Below are 11,922 nucleotides of genomic sequence, written 5' to 3'. Positions count from 1 at the left end.
CCTTCTTCTGAAGTCACTATCTGAATCTATTTCTAAGTTAGACTTCTTCCTAAATCTTCACTGCTTTCCAAATTACAACTGATCTCTCTAACTCCCAACTCCAACTCTCTCCTCGGGATTTTAAAACGCTCCTTTTTTCCTCTCAATTTTTCTTAAACTCCGACCCCTTTCTCTACACCAATCCTGGCCATTTCCTGCAGTCTAATGCCTACACTCTAATGCCTGAACTACACTCAAGGTGGTGTCTCCCTTCTCCAAAATGGCTACTGATGCTTCGCCTTGCCCATTCCCTATCTTTCTAGGCTTACAGGCTTTTCCTGGCCCTGCATCCTGGCTGTAACTAAAGTAAGGGTTCTTCACATCTGACTTATAAAAAAACTGCATTTGAACTATAATCTAAAAGCTAAAGCCACAGGGGGAGGAGAAAACAGCACATGGGAAGGGTGATTTTCTCTTTCGCACCTACTATGATTCCAGTCCTTCTGTCTTGCCTACTTCTATGTATGACTTTTTTTAAAAAAAAATGAAATAAATGCAATTCCGCATTTAAAGACCAGCTGCTTATAAATAGGAAAACACTGGATGCAATGCTACTTTTAATACTAATCTGATTTTACATAACTGGAACTACCAATGGAGATGGCACAGAAGAAAAGGTATTAGCAAGATTAAGACAGTTTTGTAAGAAGAAAACCTTTGATCTGACAAGATAAACAATACTGGCTCACAGGATCAAAGAACTGGGACTGCTTTGATTAGTAGGCTCCCCCCTCAGTACTTCCTAATTTCCAATTAGATTAGTTGCAATATCCATAGCAGATGGAATGGAAATGGATTTGCATACAACAATGTATTATGAGCAATCCCAGTAATAATCTTGGTCTCAAGTGAGCAAGATACATTACTTTTACTGCTACTGAAGATTATAGCTCCTAGAAATAAAGTGTTTTGAGACAGATCAAAACATCTGTTTCCATTTGAGGACTATTTTTGGGATGGTTGCCATTGTCACTATCACAATGAGGGTCCAATGTCTCAAAATTTGCCACTAAACCATTTGACTAGACACAGACTGATAAGAAATGTTGCAGGTTCTTAGATTTGTTATTTCCCACTGTTCCCTCAATTCCAGGACAAACAGGAGAACATGAGAGCACTGGCAAAAAAGTGTGGGTGGGCATAAAATTATTCTAAACATAGTCTTCAATAAAAAAAAATAGCTAAGAGCAAGGTTCTCCTCTTGCCAGCTCCAAACCAGAGATATGTTCATATTTGTACAATTTTTACATTTAAAGAATTAAGCTATTGTGAGTTTAGTTTGCAGGGGAACTTTTTCACATTGTTAGTTATTTCACCTACAATAATACAGAAAAGGTGGACAGTATAATGATATAGTACTGGAGCATTCTATCAGACTAAATGAGCTTAAACAGCTGACACAAGGTATATCTTGTTCAGCCACTTAGGCTTTGCTAAGTCAGGAAACCTGGAGATTTTATAGCATATATATATGAGAACATAAATAAAGGTGAACATAACTGTCTTATTCTGAAGTGCTGACAGAATTCCAGGGAGACCACGCTTATTTTCCATATTCTAAAACAGTCTTTAATTACATTCCACAACAAATTAAAGAGAGCAGTAAATTACTTCCACATAAAACACAGGAAGACTAAAAAGTCTACTCTTGGCTTTATCTACTTGCTCATCACTCTCAGACAGCAAGTTCCAAATACGTTCATGGAACTACTAATGAGACATTCCCACATTGCTTCCATTAGATTTTATGAAGTGGAAACCCCAATCTTAGTTAGAAAATTGGTTCTATATCCATCAGCCACATTCCTCTAGTTTCAGTCCTCTGAGACAATCAGGTAACAGGACTGTGGAATTTAACTTGCTCTTTTTCTTGTGATTACTTTTTGTTAATCCAAGGGACAGACCCAAAAGAACTGTCACAATGAGAAGAACATTTTCCAGAAGAATCAGAAGATAGATGGTGCAGAAAACTGCAAACAACACTAATGTATGATGTGGTAGTTCAGACCTCCCCCCGCCCCTTCAAATTATTAATTCAGTGTGGCAACTTGGATTCAACTTTCTCCCAAGTGTTTATTGATGCTTTCCTTTTTAATAGGAAGTGTGGCCCAATGGTTTATATTTTCAAAATCAAATTATCGTTGGGATGTTAAACATAAAAACGTAGTAATCCAAGACTGAGAGCCAGCAGATAAATACACACAATATCTTATTCATCTAGCTAGGCAATACTGCAAACACCTGTAATCATTTTGCCATTATTCTTTTCCCATGGCACCAGAAAGAGTAATGTCAGAGTTCAAATAATTTGAAAGTAAAGTAGGAAGGGGCCCACATCTCCCATCTGGAACAGCAAACATAGCTTTTGGTGGGGAAGATTGCCAACCCCATGGTTGCCCACCCCTGTATGGAACTACAGAAGTATGGCAGATAATTCCTTTCCCCAAGATAATCAAATTCCATAGCACCAGAGTACATAATATATAAAATGTTTAAAAAATCTTGTAGGGAGGCTCAAAACATATGGCAGGACTAGGCAGTCTACTAAAGTTGTTACAATGCTCTCGAATATGTGTTGGACACTTCCTTTTTCTACCCAATGCTCTCAACACAGGTGAAAAAGGCAAGGAGCACTTTACAAAATTACACACTGTAACATAAACTCCCATGCAATCCTGGTATTTATAGTATGGTAAGCCACTAGAGCTCTCTGGCTGGGTGAGAATTCTAAATATTGCAGATCCCAGGACTACTAAGGATGTTCAGTAGGTGTTAAAGTGGAACTATAGAACTATAATTGCATAGTCTGTAATGCCTCTTGCCTCTTTTAAAACAAATAAAACACTTTAGGTTTTGCACTGTCAAGTGTACATTTTAAAAGAGCTAACAAACATTCTAATATGCCAAAATTGGCTCTCATAACATGAGTTTTCAAGATGCAGACAGGAATATTAAAATAATTGTCCATATCAACCTTGATAATTGCAGTTTATACATTAAAGTGGCTATGTCTCCTTCTTGCTCTATTACTGATAATAATTCATGCCCATTATTGATTCTCATTGCACTGTACTCTAATTGTCTGGGAAAATGAAGCTCCTAAAATGCCATGTTTGTTTTTAAACAAATCCAAGCAGCTTATTCTGCACAACCGTCTTGTAGATATCTCTTTATTATCTGCATCTGTTTTAATTAAGGTGGCCAGTAAACCCATTCTGAATTCCTATTAGTTGTTTCTCATTGTTTTAAAAATGAGAGCTATTATTTCATCAGCAAATAATTTAAGACAAGGACTAGCCTTTAAATCAGCTCAGAGCCATTTGCAGTCTGTTCTGCATTGCAATTTTAATGTTTCAATGTTAATGAAATTTAACACCACTTTAACTGCCATGGATCAATGCTATGGAAACTTGGGATTTGTAGTTTGGTGAGGCACCAGTACTCTTTAACAGAGAAGGCTACAGATCTTGTGAAACTAAAATTCCCATGATTCGATAGAATAGAGCCATGGCAATTAAAGTAGTGTCAAAATGCATTAATTGTACAGTGTAGATGCAACTGTGGGGTAAAAGACAGCCTCTGTGCTTGTGTAATGCATTTTATTCACACCGCTCAATAAACACAGCAATACTAACTACAGCTGAATAACCACAGAAAACACAGATATCTGGAACTATGCAGCAGTTAATAGCAAAGTTAGAGTTCTCTTTTCCAAGAAAAGTCTATTATGTCAGTTTCAATGTCTGGATTGCAACAGTATTTAAGATGGATGAGGAAGGGTGGGAAAGGTTTGAAATGTACCATATAGACTTCACTGCATGTTTTTTTTTTTTAAAAAAACTACTCTAACATTTTATTGTGAGAGAAATATCTGCAAAACCCATTGGCACTGAGCACATTAACGTTTGTGTATATGGGGGCTGGGAAGAGAATACTCTGCCCTTTTTACAGTGTTCTGCCTGTGCTGTGAATCATTCTGTGACATAAGCAACTTGAAAAGATTTTTAAGGCCTTTCAGATCCGACAGACAGGCTGTTATATACTTGTGTCTATAACTACACCAAGGTGACAAGCCATAAAATGTTGCAGTCCTCATGTCCTTTCATCTTAAAAAGAAAAACATCCCATCTACCAAATGGTAGTGTTGAGGATTCCACAGATAGCCATTGCACTAGGCTGCTACATTTGGGACTAGGAAAGTAAGTTGTTTGTTTTGCACTTCTGTGTCAAACATCAGTTTCATGCCTTCTAAGACTGGTAATAGGATGAACTACACCACATCTCATCATACTTTGTTGCATGAGTAATGGATTGGACTGGATCAGGTCTTCTAAAACTTTGTTACCCCTTTACATCCGAGAAATGTGTATGTGATCATAGGTATAAAATCAAACATTTACTGTTAATAAATCAGTATTTGCTAAATAGACTGATTTTCCTTTTTATGGACTAAAGCTGAAGTGTTTTCTGCGGGATCCCCTGTACTGTATGTTGTTGCTAACAGATTTGTGTAAATGGGTGGCATTCAGAAACCTTTTACTATTGCCATTTTGTGACACTAACATTGAGTGAAGGGAGAGCCCATTTGGGACCAGGACCCTAAGTTTAAGAAGCAGTGGACTAGATGACTGCTAAAACCCACTCTGACTCAATGATTTCACACACCTCTGCATCAGTAAATAGTGTGACAAATCAATTACCCAGTACAAAAGCCACCACAAAAAAAAATCAAAATGTGATTGCTACATTGATCTATGCCACAGAACATAAAACATGTAAGAGGGATTAAGGGTTTTTTGCTCTAATAATCACTAGTCCCAAATATGGTAGATGCACTGAATTAATGGGGACTTGGAAAGTCAACACGTAGGCAAGTTCCATGAATTCAATGGACCTATTCTAGTTGAAAATAACCACAGGAGTCCAGCCTTGTTTCTGTTTCCTTAATTCAATGTTAAATAAATGATGAATAGTTAAGTACTGAATTCTAATTTGGTAGCTGTTGCATAGGTTCTCACATTGACCCTTCTTCTGCCAAGAAGTAGACAGAGGAATAATGGAAAACGCTTCTGCACTCAAAACACTTTTCATTACTTGGATCATGAAAAGCATATACAAAATTAATATAGAATATGAACCTTACTTTTTAAACAATTTATTTTTAAAAAATCAAACACAATGAGAGATACATAAACACCATTCCAAAAAAGCCTGAAAACTACTTTGCAAGCTCATGAAACTGTGATTCTGCAATCCTTTACTTTTGCAGTTTCAGCTTATATGTCTTTTCACCATATGAATGTGGGAGATGGTAAAGATGATACATTAATTCCCATTTTGTACAGTAAAGAAAATGCTGTCAAACTGAAAGTGAGTTGCCTGCGTTTGTTTTTCCATTAAGGAGATGGATTTTGATATCTCTTCCTTAGCTTTCACATCCAACTGCCACAAACATATACAGACATCTTCTTTTCCACAATAAAACATATTCTGAAATGATCCATTAGTTTTCTTAAAATGCCTATTGTGCCAAATTGGGTGTGATTTTCAGAAAGACCTTAGCCTTTATTGATTCACGAGGTTCAGAAGTCTAGGAATTACTGATGTTCAGGTCCTGTTTATTTGACAGATTGGGAGAAACAAATAGGGTTACATTTGGCTTTAGGATCCCTATATTATATTAGAATTTTGGCTTGTTGCCTTCCTCTCTTTGGTAACCACTTGGGTGTTGGAGTGTTCAAGTTGAGTCCCTCCAGCAAGGTAATAATAATAATAATAATAATAATAATAATATACAATTTTATTTATATTATGTCCTATCTCCCCGGTTTGACTTCAGAGATGGGAAAAATTAATTTCTTGAAGACACCTTGATTCTTGAGTGATGGTGGTCGACAATTTTATAAGGTGTGTTCAAAAAGTATCCAACCATAATTTTTGTGCATAAACAAATGAAGTTAGGGAGGCATTGGTGCACGTACATAGGCAATTCTAATGCTCATGCTTGAATTTCTTCCGGCTTACAGAAGCAGTCAGTCGCCAACAGACAGCCTATGAGTGAGGAATATCCAGAAATGAGATTGTCATTGACCTGGTGATGCAGGATTGTCAAATCAGTATCAGAGAAGCCACATATGAGGCAAGCATCAGTGTTGGATTCGCTCATTCCATTCTTACTGAGAATTTGGACTTCAAGAGAATCTCAGCAAAGTTCATGCCAATGCTGCTAATAATCGTTGGTGATGATTGTACTGTATGGTGCATAATGAACCATGCCACTGGAATCAAAGAAAATGGTTAGCATGTGCTGTGTTTGTCCAGAAAACTCTAATCAAATGTGAAGAATAAGTGGGTGCATTATTATTATGGAGCTGCCAATTGCCCTCTGCCCATGTGTCAGGTTGTTTGCGTCTCAAAGCATTACAAAGGTGACACAGAACCTCTTGGTAGTACTCGTTGATGATGGTTGTACTGTGTGGTACATAATGAACCATGCCACTGGAGTCAAAGAAAATGGTCAGCATGACTTTGACATTGCCGTTTTTGGTCTTGGGGATGTTGGACGCTTCCATTCTGATGACTGTAACTTGGTTTCTGGGTCTTACCCACAAACCTAGGACTCACTGCCAGCTATCATTGTATTGAGGAAGTTGAGATCACTCTTCATAGTCTACAGAATGTCCTGTATGAGCTCCAAATTGATTTGTTTCTGCTTGATTATTAGCAGCACTGATGCTTGCCTCATATGCGGCTTCTCTGTAGTAGGAATTAGAACAGTTTACAATATGTGTAGTAGTTGAAAAAATAGTAATGTTTTAAAAGTTTTAAAAGTAAGAAGAATTCAGGATGCTTTTTAATACTTTGGAATAACAGGAAGAATAACATGACTTCCAGAGAGAATCCAAATTGAGTTTGAACATTAAGATTATAATGTAATGTATCTAATTTGTCTTTGTGTGCATTGTCAGGGGTACTTTGATTGTGCTTTTTCTGCATGGCCGAGGGTAGGACTAGATGGCCCATGTGGTCTCTTTGAACACTATGATTCTAATAGTTGCGCTTGTTTTAAAGACTATTTTTTAAGAAGGAACAGAATGATAGGCTTTACTGAAAGACACTCTACTTTTTCTTTATTTCTTCCTTGATGTACAGACTTTTAAAAGCTTGTGCATTTTATTACCTGTGCCACCAAGTGCTTGAAATACAACCTATCGACTCCAAATGAGGCAATATGCCATCTCTTCTCCTATTCCTACTAGATAAGTAATCTACAGAGAGCAAGACAGAGAGGGAAAAGTATGCTCATTTTTCTTCAGGGCAGATCTCAACATTGTGCTCTGTGTGTTCAGGTTCTCTATATGTGAGAACTTATCATTTGCTGGCCATCGCTGATTAAATAATGTAGTTTGCAAAAGTGTGCATGCAATACTACAAAGCTCAAAAAGATAGTAACAACATTTTTTTAAAAAAAATCTGTAAGGACAATTTTAACTTTAAAATAATTTTGTAGTTCATTTATCTAAATTGGGAGCTTATCATATGAGTGATGAGGAGTCAAAATACTGGGAGTGGATAGATCTTAACTCACATGATGGATGGGCAATTGCACACAGTATGACATCCTCTTGTCTCAGGTCTCTGCTCAGTAAGAGAGAAAAATGTTTCTGGAGTAAATGTTGATCACAGGAGAAAGAGAGAATTTCTTCTGGTTTATTGTGGTCTCTTCTCTCTGGCAAAAACCATTTATAACATTAAAGACATACAAGACTTCCTAGAGGTATAAAACAAGTTATTTAAGGGCTTACAGTAAAATATTACGCAACTGATCAATCTTCATTTAAAACATGAAACTCATAAAACCTCAAAGGTCTACTGTACTCTTTGAAATGTCATGCATAACTCTCAATTTCAAGTTTCTAGTCCTCATATTTGTCAAAAGAAATGCTGAAATACATTATTGCACTACATTCTAGATATAATAATAATAACTTTATTTATAACCCGCCTTCTCTACCCGAAGGGATTCGGGTGGCTTACAAAAAAAACAAAATAGAGATAAATAGCAGGTTGTTGGGTTTTTTTAAAAAAAACAAAACAATTAAAACGAGCAATTAAAAATTTAGGCTTTATAGGTAATAACCTGCACTTTGTATTTACCCGGAAGTGGATCGGCAGGCAGTGGAGCTGCTGTAACATGGGAGTTATCCACTATATTAAAAAACGAGGCAACCATTGTTAGTCTGAAGAGAGAACCAGACTTCAATGGTTTGAGACAGTCATTTCAAATCATAACATGTAACATATCATTGTCCTTCTTTAGGGATCCCTTTGAAATCTTTGATACTGCATCTATCATATACATATATGTGTGTGTGTGAATGGCTGGATGGCCCTTTGTCAGGAGGGCTTTGTTTTGTTGGCTTGGTGAAGGGAGCTGGACTGGATGGCCTTAAGGCAGCATTTCCAACCTGGGAAGTCAATACACCAAGGGGGGGGGTCACCAGGGGGGAGTCAGAAGGGTCACCAAAGACCACCAGGAAACACAGTATTTCCTGTTGGTCATGGGGGTTTTGTGTGGGATGTTTGGCCCAATTCCATCGTTGGTGAGGTTTGGAATGCTCCTTGATTGTAGGTGAACTATAAATCCCAGTAACTACAACTCCCAAATGTCAAGGTCTATTTCCCCCAAACTCCATCTGTGTTTATATTTGGGCATATTGAATATTCATTCCAAATTTGGTCCAGATCCATCATTGTTTGAGTCCACCGTGCTCTCTGGATGTAGGTGAACTACAACTCCCAAACTCAAGGTCAATGCCCTCCAAACCTTTCCAGTATTTTCTGTTGGTCATGGGAGTTCTGTGTGCCACGTTTGGTTCAATTTGATCGTTGGTGGAGTTCAGAATGCTCTTTGATTGTAGGTGAGCTATAAATCCCAGCAACTACAACTCCCAAATGACAAAATCATAATTTTTTGATTGATGGTCACTCCTTGTGTAGTGAGACATTTTGTTGCCAAATTTGGTGTGATTTCGCTCATTGGTTCTTTTGTTTTTAAGGTACTCACTATGCACAGAGCATTTATATATATATATATATATATATATATATATATATATATATCTATATATCTATATCTATCTATGTATATAATAAAAGTCAAAACTTGTATGCGGAGGACAAAAGTGTGGCGGGAGGAGTATGTGCCAGCGTTCTGATTGGCTGCCGCTGTGGTGCTATTTGCATATGGTCTCCGATTGGCCAGCTTCAATAGGAGCCCCTGGTGGAGAAAAGAGTTCATGGCAGAAACGGGGACATGAGAAGGAAATTTGCATATGGTCTCTGATTGGCCAGCCTCAATTCCAAGATTCCGAGATGACCAAGAGAGGAAAGGAAAAGGCCAGAGGGGGCTGGGTCAGAAAATTACCAATACAGACCACACTTGGGACACAGAGCCTGCAAGACCGACTCGACATCCTACTGCAACCATGGATGATGGGAATTGCAGTACCATCACTCACATTCTGAGACCGCTGTTAATCTCATCCAATGACTGATCAGGACCAAACTTGGCACATAGACCTCTCATGACCCACTTTACGTCCTGGTGTGGTTTGGCGGGAGATGGACCATGGATTATGGGACTTGCAGTACCTTTGCTCAATTCTTGAGACCACTGCAACCCTCATCCAGTTACCGATAGACCAAACTTGGCACACTGAGTCTCCATGACACACTCTACATCCTGGTGCAGTTTGGAGGAAGATGCACCATGGACGATGGGACTTGCAATACCTGCACTCCCTTCCTAAGACCATTACAACTGCTAAAAATGATGGATCAGGACGACAATTTACACAGAGAGCCCGTATGACCCACTCTACATCCTGGTGCGGTTTGGAAGAATTTGACAATGGATGATGGGACTTGCAGTCACCACTCACTTCCTGAGACCACTGAGACCCTCGCCAATGACTGATCAAGACCAAATATGGCACACATAGTCCCTATTGCCCACTCTACATCCTGGTGCACTTTCGAGGAGGACAGACCATGGATGATGGGACTTCAAGTACCTCCACTCCCTTCCCAAGACTGCTGCAACCCTCATCTAATGTCCGATCAAAACCAAACTTGGCACACAGAGCACCCATGATCCACTCTACATCCCAATGCTGTTTGAAGGAGGACGGACGATGGATGATGGGACTCCAAGTACCTTCACTTACTCCCTGAAACCACAGCGACACTTATACGAATACCAATAAAGCCCAAACTTGGTACAGAGAGCCCCCTTGGCCAACTCAACATTCAAATGAGGTTTGGGGGAGAACAGACTATGGAGGATGGGACTTGCAGTACCTAAACTCACTTTCTGAGACCACTGTGACCCTCATCCAATGACTGAGCAAGAACAAAACTTGGCACACAGGGCCCTCATGACCCACTCTCCATTCTGGTGCAGTTTGGAGGACCACAGATGATGGGACTCGCAGTACCTTCACTAACTTCCTAAGACCACTGTAAGCCATATAAATAACTGATAAACACCAACCTTGAGACCCAATTCCTTTCTCAAATAACCCGGGCAGCGCCGGGTCCCCAAGCTAGTATATAATAAAGAAGAGTGTTTGTTTGTATAGGACAGAGGAATTGTGGAGGGAGGGCGGAAGTGTATGTGCCAGCGTTCTGATTGGCTGCCGCTGTGGTGCTATTTGCATATGGTCTCTGATTGGACAGCTTCAATAGGAGCCCCTGGTGGAGAAGAGGGTTCATGGCAGAAACGGGGCATGACAGAAGGAAATTTGCATATGGTTTCTGATTGGCCAGCCTCATTTCCAACATTCCGAGATGACAAAGAGAGGAAAGGAAAGGCCGGGGGCTGGGTCAGAACACTCCCAATACAGACGAAACTTAGCACACAGAGCCCCCATCACCCACTCGACATCCTACTGCAGTTTGGAGGAGGATGAACCATGGATGATGGCACATGCAGTACCACCACTCATTCTGAGACCGCTGTTCCAAACTTCGCACATAGACCTCTCATGACCCACTGTACATCCTGGTGTGGTTTGGCCGGGGATAAAGAAGAGTGTTTGTTTGTATAGGACAGAGGAATTGTGGAGGGAGGGCGGAAATGTATGTGGCAGCGTTCTGATTGGCTGCCGCTGTGGTGCTATTTGCATATGGTCTCTGATTGGGCAGCTTCAATAGGAGCCCCTGGTGGAGAAGAGGGTTCATGGCAGAAACGGGGCATGACAGAAGGAAATTTGCATATGGTCTCTGATTGGCCAGCCTCAAATCCAACATTCCGAGATGAGAAAGAGAGGAAAGGAAAGGCCAAAGGGGGATGGGTCAGAACACTACCAATACAGACCGAAATAGGCACACAGAGCCCCCATTACCCACTCTACATCCTACTGCAGTTTGGAGGAGTATGAACCATGGATGATGGGACTTGCAGTACCACCACTCACATTCTGAGACCGCTGTTAACCTTATCCAATGACTGATCAGGACCAAACTTCGCACATAGACCTCTCATGACCCACTGTACGTCCTGGTGTGGTTTGGCCAGGGATGGACCATGGATTATGGGACTTGCAGTACCATTGCTCAATTCTCGAGACCACTGCAACCCTCATCCAATTACCAAGAAAGACCAAACTTGGCACACTGAGTCTCCATGACGCACTCTACATCCAGGTGCAGTTTGAAGGAGGATGCACCATGGACGATGGGACTTGCAATACCTGCACTCCCTTCCTAAGACCATTACAACTGCCAACAATGATGGATCACGACCACAATTTACACTGAGAGCCTGCATGACCCACTCTACATCCTGGTGCGGTTTGGAAGAATTTGGCAATGGATGAT

General features: G+C 39.9%; 1 long non-coding RNA gene across 1 annotated transcript in view; it reads left to right on the top strand.

The window, feature by feature from the left end:
• The first annotated feature begins 214 nt into the window (after positions 1-214).
• The window catches only part of LOC137096724 (uncharacterized), a 103,259-nt gene continuing 91,551 nt past the window's right edge, over positions 215-11,922 (top strand). Inside the window, exon 1 of the long non-coding RNA XR_010909661.1 lies at positions 215-345. This is a non-coding gene — a long non-coding RNA (uncharacterized lncRNA). The remainder of the gene's footprint in view (positions 346-11,922) is intronic.

The sequence above is a fragment of the Anolis sagrei genome, chromosome 3 (assembly GCF_037176765.1).
Source record: "Anolis sagrei isolate rAnoSag1 chromosome 3, rAnoSag1.mat, whole genome shotgun sequence".
NCBI classification, from domain to species: domain Eukaryota; kingdom Metazoa; phylum Chordata; class Lepidosauria; order Squamata; family Dactyloidae; genus Anolis; species Anolis sagrei.
The sequence above is the reverse complement of the archived record's forward strand: the minus strand, read 5'-3'. Positions and strand labels throughout refer to the sequence as shown.